A 24,225-nucleotide genomic window follows, 5' to 3' on the forward strand; every position below is an offset into this window, starting at 1 on the left:
TAGATAGATAGATGGATGGATGGATGGATGGATGGATGGATGGATGGATAGATAGATATTCAAAATTTGAATAAGATAGTCTCAAATTTGAATTCGTGAAAGCAGGTAATATCAATTTAGCCAAACTATATCATAGATGAACATATAAAGGGGTGAACAACTTTGTGAATTTTTAGTGTACAACTTTGTGAATGATGAGTATTAACTTTCAGCCGAGCCCGGTTTGTGAACAGGACCGTTTATTGCTACAAAAACAGACACCAGACCAATGCGTTACATACGGAGGACACACACATACATGACACACACACACACACACACACACACACACACACACACACACACACACACACACACACACACACACACACACACACACACGCTGCTGTGTGATGTTGGCTGTCTCCAGGGAGACCGTGCTTGCTGTCATGCTACACTTCCCACAAATGGATTTTTAACCCCGTTGCTCCCGCGGGATATTTGAGAAAAGGCTCTAAAACTAATAATTATGAGACCTCCTCTCTGAGAGAGCCCATCTCTATTCATGCCTGCTTAGCCACTAAAGTCACCAGTGAAGGGGTGAGCGATAGAGGACACAGAGCGCTGTCTGTCAACCTAATGCTCCGGCATCAACTCATACGACATGACTGTGTATTAGATCACACACACACACACACACACACACACACACACACACACACACACACACACACACACACACACACACACACACACACACACACACACACACACACACACACACACACACACACACACACACACACACACACAAAAGCACATACATAGATGAACATTACAAACCTGTTCCACAAAGGCTGTTTCTAACCTTTTTCTGGAGGATTTTGCATAGCCTTGGTTGTCTTCGGATGACTTTGTAGTTGGGTTTTATTTTTAAAACATGAAATGTGCATGAAATGAAAATTCACTCTATTATCTAGATGCATGTTATAGATATTATTGGGAACAATTCATCATACTGTGTTTATGTCGCTACATTTCATCGTGACTTTAAATCAAAATGTCATAACTAGTATGGTATGTTATGTTTCTGAGTGTAGCAGCCATCACACAAACTAATGTAAAAGGGCTGTTCACAGCAAGGACAGTAACTGTAATTAGTATAACTGTTAAGTTTTAATAATTGAGAGTCCACAACACAACTATAACGATAATAAGGATTGATATATCGATGGAATCACTTTTGAAAGGTTTTTTTTTTTTTCACCTGGTGATGAATGATAAAAACATTGACAGCCAATCAGAATCCACCCAACTTTAAAGAGTGCAAACATTTAAAGCGACAGGCAACAAAACTGCAGCTCATTTATAATAAACAGAGCGTGATCTTCAGTTACAGTGGACGATAGTGCAGTTATAGTTATTTTTATAGTTATCATTATTGATGTAAATGGGCCTTAATTCATACTGTTATTGAAAATGTGTGGACATGTTCTGGTTATTTCCGAATGCCAAGTGTTTGGTCTTTCATAGCTCTGGGGACTCTAGGGAGTCACTTAAGTATCTTTGTTCTGTTTCTCTTAAAATGTATTTGGAGAAAGGGAAATAGACTCCAATGAGTCAACAGTTGTCATACAGTCAGAGTATAGAGCTAGAGATTGAATGTGGAGAGCAGCTCAGATCATTCCAGAGGGTGAAGTCGGCGTGAAATTGAAGACGTCCCTGTTGTGACGTATATCCGAGTGAAATGGCTTTTCGAAGAAGAAAAGATGTAGGGCGGGACTTGATTTTGTCCATTGGGATTTGATTGGATGGTTAGATAGTTGTGGTTTGTTATTGGTGGATCTAATGTGAGTGGCAGGTTGTCCCGCCCTCATGCCAGTAAACACGTCATCAGTCAATTTTGATTTCATGGTGAAATATTTGAGCTCATATTGAGATTTAGACTTTAGTATCTTGAGTACTGAGCTTTGTAACCGGCAATAATGTGAGAGCTTGTTAAGTATGTGCGACGGGTTAGTACTTTTGCATGCTATAACAAAGCATGTTTCAGACATTAAGCAAAAGTTTATATTTAATCTGATTGCTCATTGCTTGGAGACAAGATTGAGATATTAATGAGATCTCATTTGTGCTGGGGGAAATGAATCTAGCACAAACACATGTAGTTTTGAAGTTGTTTTTTCTTTCCATTTTTTTTCTATATGTCATTCCTTTATTTATTTTTATAATTATTTGTGCCACTTTCGCTTTCGACGCCTTATAGCTTCTCTCTCTCTCTCTCTCTCTCTCTCTCTCTGTTTATCATCACTCTCTCCTCTTTCTCCCGCCCCACTCACCTTCCTCTTTCACTATCTCTCTCTTTCCTCTCACACCTCCCTCTTATCTGTCCTCGTTTCTAATCAGGCGTGAAAACAGTTTGAAAATATCATATTGTTGCAAATACTGCAATTGAATCCTAATGGCGTGCGGACATTAATAATGTATTGCGGGGCTGATTTCATTTGCCTTTATAATTAGGCCAGGTAATGAAGCACTGTAGGGGCCAAACCAATTCACCGTCTTCACGGGAGAGACAAGGGCGAGAGGAGGGGCGTCGAGGATGCTGGGATACGGTGAGGGGTCTCTCCGTTTGTCGATTTTAGATTCGTAACAGTTTCACTCTCTCTTTTGGAGCGACGCTGTAATTAGATTAGCCTCACATGCTCTTTAGCACATTAGGAGCGCAAAAACGTACGAGTCTCAGAGTAAAGATGAGAGACGGCGAGAAAAAGAGGCACGCAGATCATATACAAAAGGGTAACAGGCTTATAAATAGTGTTGGAGAAGCTAGTTTGAAGTAGTTTAGCTACACGCACATATTAATGTACACTACTAACGATGATTTGCTTCTAGCTATTGCTAGTCAAAGGCTAGCATGGACGGTTCAGATAAATTATTCACTGTTTTTTTATTTCTTTAAAAAACATATTTAGTTAATTACTATGTTTTTCACTTTGTGTTAGTCACTAATTTGTTCTTAATTTTATTACTAGTATTGGTGTTAATGAATTCAATTTAAAGCAGTGTTACAGTATTATTTAAATACTATTATAGCATTTATTCATATTTTAAATTAGCTGTAATTTAAAAATGTTATATATTTTTTAAAATTAATATTAATTTGTTTCAGTAATTTTGCTATGTGCTTAGTTTTTTTTTCATGTTTATATTTAGCTTTAATTTGTTTATTTCAGTTTTAGTAATTTTAGTACTTATTTCATTTCAGTTTATTGCCAAGCAACATTTTTTATTATAATTTTTATTAATAATAATAATCAATAATATTTGTTCATTTATATTTTTGAGTTTAACAAGTGTATGTTTTTCACCTAAAATTTATATTTAATTTGATTTCAGCTTTATTTCAATTAACGAAAACAATTGTTAACTCTTTCCCCGCCATTGTTGGCTTTTTCCGGCTTTCCGCGTTTTCACTGTTGTACGGTAGGGGGCGCTATTACACATCTTCTGAACGAGTACAGAATCTCCTGATCAAAAGACTTGCGAAGAAGTAGCAGAAACAAGTGATATCATATGTAAGCCGATGCTTATGTAAAATAACGCGATCATCGACATTAAACAGCATATATATCTAACGGCCTAATGTTACTGAATGAAATGTCGACCCAGGACGAGCTCTAGGACTGAAGCTTTGGGGGTGTTGATGGACTCGATCTACTCATCTGTGTTTTGATCATCATTCTGAATCCGATCTGGATGTAGTCTTTGACAAAAACAAAATGTTGCTTTTTTTCATTTAACTTACCCACATAAGTGCATAAAGTGCATCAAGTGCATAAAGACTGCATAATAAACGTCTTTTTCTTTTTTTTTTTCTGTTCTTCCCTTTTATATTTTACGTGTTCAGAAATGCATACAAAAAAATATTCTGGGGTCCATGAAAGTTTTGTGAAAATGATCAAAAATGCTGGATCTGGCTGGGAAAAAATGCTGGCAGGGTATTAGTTAACAATAACAACCCTAATTTAAACGTACATTATAGGATTCGCACTAGCGACATCTGCAGTTAAAATATAAAAATGCAAGTTCAAATTGTAATTTATCACTGAGATAAAGTATTTGGCTCATCATGTGATCTCAACATCATGCATCGTTTTAAAAAGATTTTGCCCCATTAAATATTTTCAGTGTGATAGTAGTTTGTAGTGTTTAAGAGGATTGACTGTAGTTTAATTACAAACTAACAGATATGATAAGAAATATGATATGATATGATATATGTGACCCTGGACCACAAAACCAGTCACGAGTCGCACGGGTATATTTGTGGCAATAGCCAACAATACATTGTATGGGTGAAAATTATCCATTTTTCTTTTATGCCAAAAATCATTAGGATATTAAGTAAAGATCATGTTCCATGAAGATACTTTGTAAATTTCCTACCGTAAATATATAAAACATAAATCGAGCACAATCGTGAACATAAATGGACAACTTTAAAGATGATATTCTCAATGTTTCGATTTTTTTTCACCTCAGATTCCAGATTTTCAAATAGTTGTATCTCAGCCTATCCTAACACACCATACATCAATGGAAAGATTATTTATTCAGCTTTCAACTGATGTATAAATCTCAATTTCAAAAAATTGACCCATGTGACTGGTTTTGTGGTCCAGGGTCACATATGATATGATATGCATACATTTGCTCTCCTGCTAATAAACAAAGCTTGTAACAAAGCTCGCCCTCTTTCGTCTGTCAGTAACTCTTTTCATGCAGAGGTCACAGAAGGTCAGGCCGCTCGCGTTGATGAAGTGTCCCGTGCGTACACAAACCCGCAGACGCATCACCGCACGTCTGTTTGCTTAAGTGTATTCCCATAAACGCCGACCACGTGTGTGTTTCTGCATGCATGGCCAACCGTGGGAGCGAGAACACCTGGCCATGCGAGTGTTTGCGAAGCTCTTGTTCAGTACCTGCCTCAGTCCATCTGTGCTTTGTGCTAACAGAGGTGACATCATCGGCCCAGATTCCCAGAATACCGTTGCTGCTGTTGCCGTAGCGACCGGCGAGGCAGCTCGTACTTCATTGCTCGAGTCACCATTACTTTGCCCCGCGCGCTTTCCCTGATGGCCAGACATCGCAGCTGCCATACACACTTAATTACCATGACAGGCATGATAGATAACCACACACCTCATCTGTTCAGAGAGTCCTGCACACGTCTGGCCTCACACAGCAGTGACGTGAAAAACACACAACGAGACGCTTTACACAAAGACGTCAGTTATTGACCGGGTCTGTCCTGTTATGCTGTACATTTTTTACGAATACATGCATTAATATGCTGGATAAAATGTTAAAGATACAAATCATATTAGTTGAAATGAAAATGTGTTAAGAAATATTCCTTCCTATTTTATTTTTTCCTTTAATCAAAATGTTTCAAATTAAACATGTTTTCTTGAGGATTTCCTTTTTTTTTAAATTTGTGGTCAATATTAATAGATTTTTACCAGTGTAATCAATAGCATTTTAAGTTATGTTTTAATATCCCTTAAAAAAAAAAAAGAAAAAAAAAAAGCCAGTTCCTAATGACATCATGATCCAGGAAGTGACATAATTTAGGAGGGAAATCAACAGCACAAACATCAGTATTAGTGGTTAAATATATATAAAAAAAAAAATATATATATAACATTTACAAATAATTTAAATATATATTTTAATTTACTTATATGTATATTTACACACACACACACACACACACACACACACACACACACACACACACACACACACATATATATAACATTTACAAATAATTAAAATATATATTTTAATTTTACTTAATTTACTTAATATATATATATATATATATATATATATATATACACACACACACACACACACACACACACACACACACACACACACACACACACACACACACATATATATATATATATACATTTTTATTAATTTATAATACATACATTTTATATATTATATTATTAATTACATTATTTTTTAGAAGCATATTTCTGAAAGTCCAAACATTTATAATTTATTTATTTTTTAAGTCTTAAGTTCATAAGGTGCTGCATAACCGGCTTGACCTGACTGTCCTTGTCGATATAAAGTCATGATGTGAATCATCAAGATTCTTGTGTTAGGATCTCATGATTCCAGATCATATAATATATAGTGTTTGACATGTTATATTTGTTTGTCCAGCCTCTTGTCTCCATCCACAGTAGTGAATAAGCTGTGTGAATGCAGCAGTTGTCATGTTTGACCACAGTATCGAGCTCTCCCGGCTCGCCTTGTAATAACAGCAGCGCTAGTCGTGGCATGCGGGCCTTTTAAATCCATCTGAATGCAATAGTGTGTGAAATAGTCGTTAAATTCTTTTATTGCGTCTTATTTCTCAAGGTCGTTTAGGCCAGCCTCTCTGTCACAATTGGTTTGAGAGCCATTTCTTGGCTGATTAATGCGATTGTCTGGTTTAAACTGGTGCAGGCAGCACAACGACTACGAAAAGACTACATCTCCCTCGACTCGCTACACTGGTGCTGCTTTCACTGGGTATTGTAATACCATATTTAATACGGTTGACGAGGCACTGTTGAGAAGAATAAACAAGGATTGTGTCAGATCTAGATCTGGACGTGATGAAAACATGCAGTTGTCTTGTATATCTGTAGAGCATCATGGGTCTCAATAATATAAATCAAATTGATTCAGAATGTTTATACATTTACCAGGTTGCTCTGGTTTTATCAGTGATATAATGATTTTTGATAAGGCATCTGCATTACTATGTCTCACACAGAAAATGTGTGTATATATATATATATATATATATATATATATACAGTGTATATGCACATGCACATATATACAATTAATATTAGATTTTTGCTTTAATATTTGTTATGCATATTTTAAATTGAGGGGGGTGCATATAGATAGATAGATAGATAGATATACTACCCCCCTCCCCACCCCCAAAATACATTTTAAATATATTAAATTATAGCTATTCAGCATTACATTATAATTAAAAGCTATCAATTTTATTAGGCTTAAACCCATTATAATAAATGTGACATTTACCTGCCCTTCAATGTATAAGGGCTTCATTTTTTTTCTATGGCCCAGTCAGACCGGTTCAGATTCGTACTTGTCCTGTCAAAACGCACAAAAAGTTATAGTTTTTGTTGTTTTAGAACCATGTAACCTTGTAAGCAGTGCGTTAGTAGGTCGAACAGGTAGTACATAAACAGAAACTGAATGAAGTTATCAAACACTTCACAGTCTTCACTGCATTAATTATAAATGAAATAACAATTAATCCTTATTAAAGCTATTCAGTATCTATTAAAGTTATTCAGTCAAGTGGAGCGAGGGATTTTCTTTTGTTCTTTGATTATCTTTAACCCTTTAGAACCTGCAGCTAAAATAGGTGTTTTTCACATAATTGGATTTTTTGACTGTAAAATTCTAAAACAATGTGCTATCTTCATGTGCAAGGTGTCATCTTTTTCAGAAAAAGATAAGCTTTCAACAAATTACAGTTATTGACCATTATTGTGTGTGGTGAGTTTGTAAATAGAATTTAAATAGAGAAAAAAAAAAAGAAAAAAAAAAAGAATACATTTACTGATTTTTATTTAGAAAACAAACAAAAGAAACTAACACTTTAAAGTTGAAAAATGAACTATAATACATATATACAAGTCTTTTTTGTGACATTGGGTTGCACAGTTTTCATTTAGGACACTTTTTTTCATACACGCACACATACAAATGCACGCATTCATAGGCACGCACACATACACATGCACACACACTACATGCTTAGATACGTGAAAGAGTAACGGCCATCCGCCTCCCAAATTTCATTAAAAATCATCCCAATCCCCTCTTCTGCTGTCTAACACTTCTTTCGCCATGTATTTGTTCGTTTCTTTTATTATTTTATGCAATCCAAAACACTCAAACCTGCCGTGCATCGTATCCTTCTGTTCAAATCCTTCCATCCCGCGCTGCTGTCATTTGCCGACGGAAAGCTTGACATTACCGTAATAAGTCGTATTTTGTCGAAAAGCGCATGGTCTACTTTCAGGAACTATTTGAATTATTTTGATAGTGAAAACGGTTGAAGAGTTACAGTGACATGAATACAGCTTGGTTGGCTGTGTCGTCGTTTTAAAGGGTTAATGACAAACAGCAGCAGGTTTATTAGGCTGCTGTCACTTTAAGAGCTGATGCACATGACACAGATGGATCTGATTCACTCAACTCAACTCTTTACGTTCTTTTAAGACTTCATTTAACTAATTTAACTGTGCTGGCGAGAATACTCAACAAAGCGGGTATTTTAGCATCATTTTGTGTGTATTTGTCCGTTCAAGCGCTGTCTGAAGTGGCTTTCTGTGAGCACGAGTCACGTCTATGTCACACAGATTCTCACACACACACACACACACACACACACACACACACTAGAAGTCTGTTTCACTATCTTTGTGGGGACTCTCCATAGACGTAATGGTTTTTATACCGTCCAAACTGTATATTCTGTCCCCTTACACTAACCTGACCCCTAAACCTACCTATCACACACAACTTTCTGCATTTTAACATTTTCAAAAAAGCAAATTCTGAATGATTTATAAGCTTGTGTACCCATGGGGACCTCAATTTGGGACACGAGTTCCCATGAGTCTGTGTGCATTCAGGTTGAAGTCCCCACCAGGATAGAAAAACATGTACACTAGTACAAGTTCATTCAGATACTGATTCCTCAAACTAATCTAAACTTGCAACTACTAAATGATTCATTTTAAAAGATTTGATTTATAGACTTGAATCATTTGTTTAAGAATTTTACCAGTACCACTTGATGCATATTTCCATAGATATGAAGTAAATGCACATAAACACAAAGCCGGGTCTGCTGCAATCTCACGCTGTAGCTGCTTTTTCTAATAGCGCTCCCCAGCATGCTGTTATCATAATAGCTACATTTGTTTTTGCTGCGCTTAGCGCTAACATAATAACTATTTTCAATGTCGCACAACCCATTAATGTGGCTACAATCATACCATCACTACAATTACAGCTCTATTCATTATCACTGAATGCATTACGATGGTTTCATCCATATCTGTTTCCGCTAACGTTAGCTGTGCTTATCAGCGTATGTTCCTGTACTTGTAGCTGTCGGTCTGAAGGTAAAGAGATGTGAGGAAGCTGTTAGATTAGATGTGTTTGAAGGGGTGTTGTAAGGAAAGGATAGCGCTGCGTAAGACAGCAGTGAGAGGGGAAAGATGTGCACTTTCCATCCAGTGTGTCAGCAGTATGTTTGAAATGCATTAGTGCTAATAGCTGTGCCATTAGGGGAGAGAGGAGAGGCACTCTACAGATGGGTTACTATGGTGAGAGAGACACAGCCATCTTCCAGGCCATTTGCCATAATCATCATTCTGTAATCAATCAAGCCTTTCATCATAAAACAAGAAGGTTGCATTATTTTCAAGCAGTTCTTTTTGACATTGCATTCGGGAAATTTTTCCCCTGAATGTGTTTAAAAATATTCTGACTTTAGGTTAATGTTTCGGGACATGAAGTCGCCTCAGATGCGGTCTGTTAAATCTGTTACAATATGTACTGTACATATGACATTTTTAGGAATTTTTAGTTTAAGTGTGTTTGCTATGTGGTTTCTAACTTCCTGAATTAAACATTATGGTGAGGTCATGTGACAGCAGTGTAGTGTACTGCTATTTGAAATAGGGGTGGGTGATGTACCGGTAGACGCGATTAGCTGTAGAAATGTTGGACTATCGTCTCTATTGCGGTTACGCTCACGTGACATTGCTGTGCGTTCATGAAAGCTTATATGCATGCATTTTAAACATTGTGGTTTAAAAATAATTCAAATCAAATCGTTAAAGCTCAGAAAGCAGCGAAAGACAAACTAATTTTGCTATATGCGCGTAGTGTCTGAGAGACTCTGTGAGACGCACACACATGAAGCCGTTGCTCATAAAGCGCGTGAGAACTGAACTGAGAGCTTTTTGTCACCTATAATTGGGCTTTAACAGTTAAATACACATATTTATGTGTCAATATGCCTGTCTTTACAAGTAGCCTCATAAACAGTCATTTATGTCTTAAGTGAATGTAAACAGTTGAAAACGCAAAAGTTGGATCTGTGGATTCGGTCTTAAAGTGACAGCAGCCTAATAAACCTACTGCCGTGTGTCATTAATGTTAGTCAAACAACAAAAGAGAGAAAATCTGTCACTGCTCATGACTGAATCACTTTTGTAACTTTAATAAGAATAAATGTATGTTTAATTTATACAGTGAAGACATTATACAGTACAATATATGTTGATATTTGTACTCTATACAATATATGTACTTTATACAATATAGGACAAGAATTGTGGTATTTCAATGGTATCAACAATTTAGATGTCATAAAAACCTTATTTAAACCATAAATTACCATAAATTACTTATTTAAACCATAAATTAATATATATATATATATATATATATATCGCGTAACTCATATTGTGATATAAGATTTTGGTCATATCACCCACCTCTAATATTACATGTTTTCACATGTTTGTGGAAAAAAACTAATAGTATGTACTGCACAGTATGCTAGTATTCCATTCCCATCAGAGTCATACACACAACACAATGTGTTAGACAGCCGTAGATAATCAGTAACATTAGACGCCCGCGGGGAGCAGTTCTCACTCTCTTGGGTTTCGTGCCCTTCTGTCACTTTCTTTTCCCGACTCTCTTTCCTCTGGAGGTCAGTAACGCAGGTTGTATGTTCCATTATCTCTCCTGTGGATATGCTTCATGCCTCCAGAAGCTCAACCTGCGGCTATAAAGTCTGGCAAAGAGTTCACAGGCTCCTACAGCCCTCAACCTCCTCATTTTACACTCAGCAGCAGATGTTTCTTAGATGTAAGGTCTGTGAAAAGGTGCTCTAAACTTTTGAGGAATAGTTCAGCCAAAAACTTCAATTCTGTCATTATTTATTTAGCCTCACGTTGTCAGTTTATGGATTGTGCTGGTCACTGTTATCCACGCATTTAGTGCACATGTCCTCCTTTAGACACTAAGGGCCCTATCTTACACCCGGCGCAATGCAGCGCCAAGCGCGACGCGAGTGTTTTTTGCTAGTTTCAGCCCGACGCAGTTATCATTTTCACGTCCTGTGCCACATTGTTTAAATACCAAATACATTTGCACCCGCATTTGTGCGCCCATGAGCTGCTGGTCTGAAAATGAGGTGTGTTCTGGCGCATTGTTGGCACGTTGCTATTTTGAGGCAACAGAAATAGACTGCGCCATTGGCCAACTGAAACCTGGTCTAAAGTCAATGTCGCAATATTTGTATTTATTTAAAGAGTGCGTTAATAATGTGCGCCCAAAGGCGGGTCCACAACGCGCGTACACTCTGCTTATTAAACACACAGGGACACACAGCAGCACACAAACATGCCAAATATTTAAAATTAAAGGATTACAATGTAAAAGATTATTATTGTGTACATAAAAGATATGGTGGAATCCGGCTTGTCCTGTAGATGTTCTGCTTGAGCACTTTTACCTCGCGCACGAGCAGATCCGTTTGCGCTCTGGAGACGCGTTCGGTCTTTCCACTATCAAATTCTGTCATGTAAATGGCGAATCCGCCATGGCGCAACTGGCATTTAAAGGGAATGGGAGATGAGACTCTGATTGGTTTAACGCATGTAAATCCCAAAACACACCCATTACTCATTAAGAGAATAGGGACAACCCTTTTAGACCATGCCCTGGCACGCCGACCATTTTTCCCGTCGTTAAACTAGCAAAAGTGGATTCGGACGCCCTAAGTGAACTTGCGCCCTGCGCTTTAGACCATGCGCTTAGATCGTTAAAATAGGGCCCTAAGCTTCCAAAAGGACACAAATGCAATGGAAAAGTATGTATTCTATAAAACCTGAACAAGTTTAAAATTTCATGTCGTATGATAGATTTGTGTGAAAAACAGAACACAATTTAGGTTATTATTTACCGATAATCTTTTCCAGTGAGCTGCAACCAAATCATTGAGTAACAGAGTTGACTTAGCCACTGCTGGATTTGTTCACGAACAAATCATTCAGACCAGTTTGGATTAACTGATTCATTGTAAAGATTTGACTCAAAAGAATGATTTGTTCATGGCTAACCGGACATGGCTAGGTCTCGTTTTGATCTGTTTTTCACACAAAGCTATTATTTTTACATCAGAGCGGCTCAGTCTTTAACTGCTTTTAAATCTTCTCTTAAAACCTTTTTTTTTTCTTTAGCTTTTAATTCATTGTGAGCTTTTGTCATGAATGTGTGGTTTGTCCTTGTTCTTTATCTTGTGTATTGTTCAGCACTTTGGTCAGCCTTGTTTTCTGTTTTTAAATGTGCTATATAAATAAATACAAACTTGAAACTTATGTATTCAGAAGACTATATAGCCTAATGGATTATTTTATTTTATGGTGCTTTCAAGTCCTTTTTGAAGCTTGAAATCCCTTTAATTGTAAAATCCACTGAAGAAAGAAAGTTGGAACAACATGAGGGTGGGTCATTAATGACTGAATTTTTATTTTAGGTGACTATCCCTTTAAGAGAATTATCATACAATGTATAAACTGTTTGTCTTTTTAAAATTAAAGTTGACAAACTTATTGGCGACTCAGACAACAACTTTTCTGAATGCTTATGAAGGCAATTCTAAAAACACCATTTAGCATCATGTTTAACTAGAGTATCGAGCTGACAGCAAATACATAAATAGCATAATAAAAGAAGAAGAAAATATGGCAGCAAGAGCAAAATCCCAGCTCAAGGACATAAAAATGGAATAAGTCCAGAATGGAGGTTGGTCTTATACATTTCTACTTTTAGCTTGATTAAAGGTCTTAAAGATGGCCCTCTATGTGTGGTAATGTATTCAATGGCTAATGGGCCCCAGCCACTTAGAGGGGACGGGAGAGAGAGCAGCTCTTTCGTTCCACTTTGAAGAGCCAATTATCTCAAACACTGTTTTTATTGTGGCAGAGCTGAGCTGCTTGGCTTCAGGGCAAAGCTGGCACCGACTGTAGTACCGATCCATGCCATTAGTGGTCAGCGAGATGGACAGTACGGGGACCGGAGCACTTTGGGAAAATATGCCAAGAAATGACAAAAACGTTTGGAATAAAATTCAACCATGCAAATTTCTTAAACATTAGCATGTTGTCCCTTATTCAGCGAGTGCCGTCTTCAGGCGACTTTATTTATTTATTTATTTTACATTTATTTAAATGTGTGTACTTTATTTGAAAAACATTATGTATTTATTTGTTACATTCTAAATATTGTTATTATATTATATATTTAGTTTATATATTATATTTTTTATTTATTTACATTTATATAATTTATTTGTAAAGTATGTAAAGTATGTTATATAGCCTATATATTTAGTTACGTATTTATTTTATTTAGTTAATATATAGTATATACTAAATATTATTATTATTATTATTATGTTATATATTTAGTTTATATTATACATATTGTACTTTTATTTATTTATTTAAAAAAATATTGGCAGATATATATATATATATATATATATATATACACACACACACACACACACACACACACACATATATATATATCTGTGTTTTATTTTTTAAATGTTGGCATATAATATGTAGAGATATTTTAATAATATTAAAATCATTGTATTACAGTATTTTGCACACTATATATACACACACACACACACATAATATATATATATATATATTTTTTTTTAAATGTTGGCAGAGATATTTTAATAATATTAAAATCATTGCATTACAGTATTTTGCACACTGTTGATGGTCATCTAGAAAATCTGGGCACAGTGTACAGTACATACTGCATACTGCTAAAATAAGTAGAATACAATTATGAGCTGTTTGCAAAAAGCCTGAGAGATATTAGAGGCTTTTTCATGATGCAGTGTTTCTTAATCTCATCCCGTACTTCGAGTCCTGCACACGCTACCTCCTGTGGTTGCCTTGGTGACCCTTCAGCTTTTGTAATTTTAGCATCCTGATTGGAGTCGTCTCTGTAATTTACTGGAGTGTCTCTCCTCTAGGTAGAAACACTCAGACTGCTTTAGCTCTCAGCCTCCTCTGCACTCCTGCAAACCTCGTCTTCACTCAATATTCCAGCACTTCTCTCCGGGAGCCATCACACTTCTGCATGCTGCACAAACGGCTAGTTCATATGAAAGTCACAGAGAAATGGAAAGGTCAAAGAGAAAGAAAGAGAGAAGCTGAGTTGTTACCTGCACGGTATGCTTTCAGTCCTAACTCGGTTTTCTTCACTTGTCCTATCTGCATTCTTGCAACTACAGGCAATTTGAACCCCAAAAGAACCTTTTTGAAGACCCACAATTAACTTTTTATTCTATAGTTCTTCAGAAACTCTTCTGCAGTGGCCCAAGTGTATTTGTCCTCTTAAATCACACGTAAGCTCGCATTAGATAACAAAATAGTATCAGTATCTGTTGCTTCAGGATCTTTTCTCTTCATTAACTTCACATTTCTTCATATTTGCTTGATGTCTGTAAATCAGCTGGTGTTTTTTAGTGGATGTATGAAAATCTCCTAATGTGAATTTATTTTTTTATTTTTTTGGTTTACTTAATCATGTTTAGTGGTTCCTCTACTTGGACATATATCTGTCTTAATTTTCAACACTAGACCAATTTTATCATTTCATACCTAACTTATTCATTGTGAAATATTAGCTTGAATAATGTGTGCCCTCCTGCTTTTCCTCAATACAGTTTGCTGTCTAATGCAATGACATCCAGACTTTTTTAAGTGTGACTTGACACATTGTCCTAACCAGATGCGATGCAATAAGATTCTAGCGATAAGCAATTTGTCCGTCTACACCAGATGCAATGTGTCAAAATCAATAAAAGATCACAGCCAATCAGAAGAGCGTGTGGGCGGAATCTCCCTGCAAGCGCACTGCACTCGCAGCAAAATGCAGAAGTACGTTATCAAATTCATAAATATCACACCATTGTGACTGCAACAATCCTTGTCATAGAATACACTTGTTTATTCACATTGAGTACACAGTTATTTTCAAGATCTGAGGTGAATTATCCCTTTGTTTGCTTTACTTTTATTGTCCCCCTTGATACTAGTTTTGCAGCAGAAGGTAACAGACCTACAGACAATACATAATACACAAACAATATATAATCCACATCGCACAAATCATAGTTCATTAAACCAATAGCCACAGAAAAAAATCATAAAAAACTTGCATAGTTTTTTTTCTTCCACCCGGCACTATTAAACGACACCCAGAAGGCAATAGTTGAAATTCTTTATATAATGGGTGATCTAAATTACTTAAAACCTGTCTATGATAAATGTCAATAGATTGGATTTGACTTACTCCTATGACTTTTCCTGCCACCTTTACAAGGCTATTCATCTTATTCCTGTTTGTCAATATAAGATTGCCAAACCAAGCTGTGATACATAGAGAAAACACATGTCTCTTTCAGTATGGCTATAAAGGTCACGCAAAATGATATTCAAACTCACATTACATTTAAAATCAATTTAAAATTGTTTTTCCGGCCTAGTTTTATGTAGCCAGACTTTCAGACTGACGGCAGAAGGTCTGGACTTCATTGGCCAAAGGACTGACATGTAAAGCAACCAATCACAGTTCGTTTTGTTCCGTGTCATGTTTAGGGGCGTGAAAATATAAAGACAATGGCCCTACAATAACAGAACGCCGTACATCTAATAAATGATTCATTCAAGAACATTGTGCAAGTTTACTGCAGCAGTGGCACCACAAACTTCACGTACTTTTGAAAATCCAGCGTTAAGTTGATCCTGGGAAGCGCTCATTAAAGGGATAGTTCACTTTGAAATAAAATTTTGGTATGTTTTAGCTTACCTCAAGGGCATCCAAGATGTAGGTGTCTTTTTTTCCGCAGTAGTTTCAATTTTGATATTTTTAGGTCAAACCGTTCTTGTCTGTCAGTCATATAATGCAGGTCGATGGTCACGGTCTCAAAGAGCATGCACAGAGTCCAAATTAAAACAATTCCCCATCATCCAAATTAAACAATTCCCGATCGTAAGTACACATTGATGGCCTAAGATACGAAACGAGCGGTTTGTGTGAGAAAACGAACAGTATTTATATCGTTGTTACCTCTTGTACACAGCCACGTCCAAGTGATCTGAGAGCGCGGGCGGGTATAGATATATACACTAGATGTCGCCTTGGCTACGGCAGTTCATTGGAACGAAACCGTAGCCAATGCGACATCTAGTGTATATTTCTATCCCCGCTCGCGCTCTCAGATCACTTGGACGTGGCTGTGTACAAGAGGTAACAACGATAATTTCTTAATTTGTTAATTTCGTTAATTTGGACGATGGGGAATTGTTTTAATTTGGACTCTGTGCTTGCTCTTTGAGGTGGTGACCATCGACCTGCATTATATGACTGACAGACAAGAACGGTTTGACCTAAAAATATCAAAATTGAAAGGAAAAAAAGACACCTACATCTTGGATGCCCTTGAGGTAAGCTAAAACATACCAAAATGTAATTTCAAAGTGAACTATCCCTTTAACACAGTTGAAAACACAACAGCTTTCCTTTTCCATGAGGGGGTTTGACATCACGATGGCTTTGTTTCCAGGAGGACCGTTTCAGAACGTGACACACTTCTCCAGGAAATCCTGTAGAATTCAACCAATCAGACTACGACTTCGAAACTCCTGAGCCAACGGTACCGTATAGGGTGTATTCACACCTGCCTTGTTTGGTTCGATTGAATCGAACTCAAGTTCGTTTCCCCCCTTGGTGCGGATCTTTTGGGCAGGTGTGAATACAGCAATCGCACTCGGGTGCGGACCAAACAACCGAACCGAGACCCGGCTGAAGAGGTGGTCTCGGCCCGGTTCCAAACCAACTCTGGTACGGTTCGTTTACAGTATGAACATGAACCGACCCAAATGCAGAAAGCACTGCGCCTTTAAGACTTTATTTGACTGCTCTTATGAGGATACTTAACAAAACGGACATTTTGGAGCAATGGTGTGTTATTGTGTTATTGTAAAGAGAATTTGATTCCGGCACGCCGTCTGTGCACGCGATACTGTTGCGCGTCTTTCTGCGCGTTGTGTGTGCATCAGGAAGTTCACAGACAGAGCGTTCTCTTTTGTCATATCGCGCTTAAGGCGAGACACGGCAGGCAAAAACATCTTTTTTTTTTTTACTGGTCAATTTTGAGATTTTGGGATATTTGTCTTATAACATGTCTTCTATCAGACTTGTGGTGAAAAAAAGTCTGAAATACACATTTAGGTCTTTATTTTATTACACTTTGTCTGTTTGCGTCTGTAGATTTCTCATAAATTCAACAAAAGTTGTCGTTCTTAATCCTCCCGTTGCTCCGCGATCTCTGCCGGCAGCCTGTCATCACAAGCACCGTTAGGAAGCTCTCTCTCTCCTGTACAATCCTGTCGGATCCAAATATGGTCATTTCCTTTTTATCAGCAACCAATCGTGAAAGTAAAAGGACTGAATGCGCAATCTCATTGGCTGATGATAAATCTTTAAAGCCTGTTTTCTCAAAATGACTTTTCTCTCATTCTCCAAGTCCGAAATCTCCACTTCAGTAGCATCTATATACACCAAACCTTCCAGTCTTGTACCTAGTTATATTATGAAGATTTATATAACATTTTATTCCAAAAAACATGGCGAAAATCATTTTTTTAAGGCTATTGACAGTATTTTCTGATTTACAGGATAACAAAAGTAGATATCCATAAATCCCTCTGTATTTTTTTTCCCATCTAATATGTGAACACAATGAAAAAAATTTGTTTTAACCTGGCTTTATCCAATACTCAGGTTTCTTTTTTTTTTTTATATATATGCAAATGAGCGCATATTTAATTAGATATTGCCTAATTTGCATATTTAAACATTAAATTACAGAAAACTTGTAATACATTTTTTTCTCATCTTAATGTAGGTAATCAACTGGGAAAGTTTCATTGTGATATCTGCTAGTAAAAAAATGTACCCTATTCACCTGTAGTGTCTCGCCTTAAATGGTTTAAAAGCATGTTCTCTCCGCCGGAACCGTCTTGCAGCTAGGGGTGGGCGATATGGCAAAAATATCATATCACGATTTTTTTCAGGAAAATCACGATTCACGATTTTATCACGATTCTTTTTTATGTTGGTTTTACTATTTTGTGACTGAGCATTACAGCCAAATTAATGTCCATAATTAAAAACAAAGCCTTAGGTAAGAAAATATAAAATAAAAAAGAATGGCAGACAGGGGCAAAGATAAAAAAATGTCATTATTTTCTTTGTTATTAAATATTAAGATCAAAGATACACATTACACATACACAACTTAATATACAAATTAAATAAACAGTGCTTTATGTTTTCAGCTGCAGTAGGTGTATTTAACAGTAGCATTGAAGAAAGTAATTAAATTAACAAATATGAAAATAAAACAAAACATAGACTTCCCTGTATAAATTATACATTGATACTTATTAAAGCTACTATTGAAGTTATCAGTCAAGAGCAGTGAGTGATTTTCTCTTTGCATTTTGTTGTTTTATTAACATTAAAGGGATAGTTCTCTTAAAAATTCAAATTGTCATAATTTACTCTCTCAAGTTGTTTTAAACTCGAATAAGTTTCTTTCTTCTGTTGAATATAAAAGTTATTTGGAAGAATGTGGGTAACCAAACAGTTGATGTACCCCAGTATATTTTTCTCCTATGGAAGTCAATGGGGACCAGCTACTGTTTGGATAGCCACATTCTTCAAAATATTAATATTAGAAAAATATTAGAAGGAAATGAATACATGTTTGGAACAACATTAGAGTGCGTAAATAATGAGAGAATTTGTATTTTTGGGTGAACTATCCCTTTAAGGACCAGCGGCAGCGTGTTTACTATTACTACTGTCTCTTTAAGAGCTGCGCGCGACGTGTCTAATATACACGCATATGACAAGCAGATTTTCTCACAATTTTCTCAAGTTTGCTTTCAATTTAGACATCACCGACTTTGTTTATGTAAACCTTGTGTGTATTTGACAGTATTAGCACAATAAGACTCGAAAGATAACTTAGTCCAGTATCCAGGCGCTGGTAGACAGGCTTTTAGTGCATGTGAGCTTCACATGTACGCGCTGAGAAACGCACATGTTAGAACAGCGCATCAGCACGCGAAATAAATGTTTAACCGACAAGGCATTAAAGCACATGCAAATTATGAACTTTTGTGAACTGCAGTGTCCCGTTCCGCTGCGCTAACATTTTATGTGAATATACGTCGCGTTGTTCAGTATGTTGGGACAGAGGCGCCAGAACAGCAACTGATAGAATGCACGATACTACGATATTTCTTCAAAAGCAGATCGTGGAGACATTTTAATCGTCCACGATCAAAAATCGTCATATCGCACACCCCTACTTGCAGCACATCGTCGTCTTCTCAAAATCCTAATTACAACATCGTATAGATGACATTGTATCATATGATGCTCATTAGTTTCTTCATATTGCGTTTGTAGAGAAAAACACCAAGTCAGTAAAAGAACAAATATTGCATTATGAAATATCTCCATGCTGAGCCTGTTTTTGCACTTCCTGCTTTTCCCTGCTTGAGAATTCCTGTCCAATGAATGGACGACCTTAGCACACGTGTGGTTTTGTTTACAAATTTTGATTCACGTGCAAAAAAGAGCCGTGTGAAAGCAAACCGTACCAAAAAAGAAATAATCAAAATTGTATTTGGTCTGGACCAAAGCAAGTGAACTATACGGTGTGATACGGTTCCTGGTGTGAATACACCCATAGTTAACTCAAAACCCCTATAAAGCGTTTCTTTATGAGATGAGTGTTCTCTGAAACTAATGTGCTGCAAATAACCATTAAAGAAATTGCCGTATATTTCTTGTCTTGGCGTTCTTCTTGCCGCCTGAGGTCTCGCCTTATTACTTGATTTGTATCTCTCTAGACCAGCTTTAGTAAAGGCCACTTACACCTCATGCACTTTTTGGAGATTTGCTTTGGTAAGAAAGCATCTGCCGTGAACATAATTGTAAATGATTGTACAGTCTATATAAACAGGATGAACGTTCCCTGGACCCCCCGCATGCCAACCGAATGAGGAGAAGGGTCTCAGGGGTTGAGGTTCTCCTCGTCTCTCAAGCCTCTCCATCGATCCCTCCATACAGCTGCGATTCAGATCGATAAATCCCCAAATCCACCTCGCCACGCTCCAAAAGACAACAGCCCATCTCATCACACGCTAAACCTCCATGAAGGTCTCTTTGTCCCTCTGTGTGTGTGTGTGTGACTGGAGGCGAAGTGAAAAAAGAAAAGTAGCTCTTTTGAAAGCGGTAGAAACGAGAGGATAGCAAAGATTTTCTCTCATGGACACGTTCACAGTTTGTTGATGAGGTTTTTACCACTTCCATTGAATTAAAGTATTTTTTGTCATAAATTTGATTCTCACAGGTTCAGATAAAGTGAAGCACCACATGTTGATCAGCCATAATCTTCTGCTTCTTTTAGCATAAAGTCATTTGGAAAACAATCAGTAGTTTATTTCACAGCTAGTTAGTCCGCCGATGCAGCGTTGATTCAAGTACGGTTACAATTTAATGCATGTTTGAAAGTTCAGCTTAAAAGCAGGAAGTCTAGAGGCGTTTTCTTGCTTACTTTTGCAAGAGAACATTGTTTATCAGGTGGAAAAATAGAGTCTTGGGACTTGTTTTTCATGCAGCACACACTTTTTTTCTTTTGTTCATCATCCGTTGTCGTTCACGCTGAGGCAAATAACACAATAATCGCACTTGCTTCTGCGCCACACTAAAAACTAAACTGAAATGACTTATAATGAAGCATCATTTATCTGTCATTGCTTATTTTGTAGTCTCAGGTATGTGAATCTTTGTGAATGTTGTTTAGTTTTAGATCATTTAAAAAAATGATTGTTTTCTTTGCTTCTTGCTAAGCAGGCATCACTCTAAAGTATGATTGCTCATGCTTTTTAAGTTATAACCGTGCTTTTAAGTATTTGTGCTACAGCCAAAAAATCCTGTAGATCTGTAATAAACAAAAACTTGAGCCTACACTCACAAACAAAACCTAGCATGTGCTACTATGTTTTCTGGATATTCTTTACTAAATACTGTAGTCCATACATTTCAGTACTTTGTAATATACTGTATCAAAGAACCATAGTACTACCATATGAGACCATCATAATATTGATTGATTTATTAGTAGTGTTTGGTAAGGATGGTTTGGTTTTGGAAATGTCTTCTTTTAGAGTAACCTTTAGGGACTATTGGATGAATTTTTAGGCAGCTAATAGTAGTAATAGCTGGTTCTCACTGGTAGATGATGTAAAAATGGGTGGCAGTCAAAGGAACATTTGCTTTGACAGCCATTCGAGCAGCTGAATGAATATGTTTGCACTTGTATGACAGAAAACAATTTTGTCCCCTCAGTTTTGCCAGACATTTGGAGCACAATCACACTTTTCAATTGCAAATGATATCCCTGGGAAATGTTAACAGGCCATTTGCATGGTGAGTATGGTGTGTGTGCTATGGGTCGTGGATTATCTGGTTATGCGTTGGTCTGGTCGATGTGTATTAAATGAGCCTATAGTGCGTCTACTACATCTGGACTGGCATGCATCCATCTCTCTCTCTCTCTCTCTCTCTCTCTCTCTCTCTCTCTCTCTCTCTCTCTCTCTCTCTCTCTCTTTCTCTCTCTCTCAACGTCCTTGACTCGATGCGTATCCTCTCTAAAAGGTTGCCTGATTTGGATGTTGTCTGCAGATTTTATGGACATCGCTGCGTTTGATGGAAATGATTACGGGGTGGTGAAATAACAGGGTTATCGCGGCGGCCGCTGATTGTTGATTGGCCGCTCTCAGGGCCGCTCTGAAGAGGGCCAGCGGCTCTTTGGCTCTCTCGGGGAAATGCGCTCATTTAGACATTTTTTTTTCCAAATAAGTAAAGAAAGAGGGGGAAATGTAGGACAAGACGAGTGTGAAATAGTGAGGAGAGATCCGTTTAGCATGAAATGCATCACTACTGTTATTGTTGATGTGATCTGTTATGTTTGTTAAGGATGGCATCAGTATTACGAGGGCCTTACTGTATGTGGGTGATTCTGTTAAGCCAATTATTTGACTTTTTTTAAAGAATAGATAATAGCTTTAAACTTTTTTTCCCCTTTTTTTCACTGTTTCTTTTTAATTACTTTTTCAAAAAAAAAAAATATTATTTGAAATGTTATATTTGCCAGAATTTCTCTGGTTTAGACTTGCTTTTTCCTTTTTATTATTTTAAATAATATTTTATTTAATAATAAAAAAAATAAAATAATACTATTAAATACATTTTAATAATTTTTCATATTTGTGAATATTATTCTTTTTTAAAATTATGTAAGGGTTAATGCCCGACGAGGTGTCCATTGTCAGGTATTAATGGACGACGGCGAGGCGTGAACCGTCCGACGCGCAGCGGAGGTCCTCCACCGAAGTCCATTAATACCTGACAATGGACATCTCGAAGGGCATTAACCCGCTTATACCACGGTCACTTGCCAAATAACACATTTTTAAAACATTAGTTTATATTTTAATTAGTTTTACAATCGAAATCTAAAGTTTTTACAAACAATAACTTGGTTTCCCTGGTTATGCCTGACGGTTTATTTGGTGTCATCTATCACTTTTTAATGGACACCCTGCAGCCAATCAGAATTAAAAAAATCATTTTACAGTTTTTCTCAGTCGCTTTGGTGCATTTCTCACATCACTATTTACATTTGCACAACAGTTAATGCAGTTCTCAAAACAATTAGTACAAACTGCAAAACCTAGTTGATAACCTGCAAAAGCGTGTCACTTGCTCAAAATGGAGAGCTCATTCCTCAGAAGCAAGTATTCATGTCAATGAAAGTGTCAGTGTCATCAAGATGAAAAGTCCTGACACCATTGTTTATGAACAAGATAGTCAAATGGCTTTGTCATGTTTTCATTATGACAGTTTACTCAGTAAATGTTTTCCAATGCAAAAAAGTCAGATCTTGGTGACACTACCTGAACATGCTCAAGACAGCACTGTATACTATTTGCACAGCCATTTGAAAAATACAGTAAAGTTACACATTACTGTATTTAGTGAGGTAACTGAGTACAAGACACTGAATATGTATGTTTCACATTTTTACTGCATGTGCTCTTTGCAATTCTAATTTGTTCACAGCATTGTGCAAAATAAAAAATATACCCTTATTTACAACAAACATAAACTCCCTTTGGGTAGAGCTGTGCACAACTGGAAACAATATTGCAGTACATATTGGAACTGAACATTGGTTGCAACTAATGCTTCACACACACCCCTTCTCATCAGTGAAAGCTGAGATTCACCTGAGAAAAATTGTTCAATTTAGGAGACATTTTCAAAAAAAAATTTTTTTGATTTTTTTGGTCTAGATTTTGACAACTAGTTCAACATTATTGTATGTAATGACTCAATCAATGAAAGGAGGACTATTAGTTTTATATGGAATGACTATTCAGCATTCACAAGTATAGTTCATTTTGACAGACATGACATAAGCAAATGATAATGTTATAAAACAGCAGAGAGTTGTATGAAAGCAATTGATGCATGTCCAAAAGCATTTGAAATTTGTTGGAAGGAATGAGAAACTGCTACTATGATGAGCACAAATGACTAAATGTTGTGGAGGTTGAACTAACTGTTGTGCAAATGTAAATAGTGATGTGAGAAATGCACCAAAGTGACTGAGAAAAACTGTAATAATTGATTTCGATGGAAAATAAGAAGGGACAATTTGAACATCAGAAATGTCATTATGTTATTAAAAGTGGCTACATACTAAATTTTTTCTTTTAATGAAACGGTCAGTATTTGAGATAATAAGTTAAAAAATAATTAATTTTGTAGTTTTTATTATTTTATTTTTTTTAGATACATTCAATGTTATTTGACTGACAGCTGTTTTTGCACTAATGCCAGACTTACCATTCATTT

General features: G+C 36.6%; 1 protein-coding gene across 2 annotated transcripts in view; it reads left to right on the plus strand.

Annotated features, from left to right (window-relative positions):
- Positions 1-24,225, plus strand: part of cacna2d2a (calcium channel, voltage-dependent, alpha 2/delta subunit 2a) — a 231,487-nt gene that overhangs the window by 102,257 nt on the left and 105,005 nt on the right. The gene's annotated exons all lie outside the window — the stretch shown is intronic.

The sequence above is a fragment of the Leuciscus leuciscus genome (assembly GCF_965113295.1).
Source record: "Leuciscus leuciscus genome assembly, chromosome: 14".
In the NCBI taxonomy this organism is placed as follows: domain Eukaryota; kingdom Metazoa; phylum Chordata; class Actinopteri; order Cypriniformes; family Leuciscidae; genus Leuciscus; species Leuciscus leuciscus.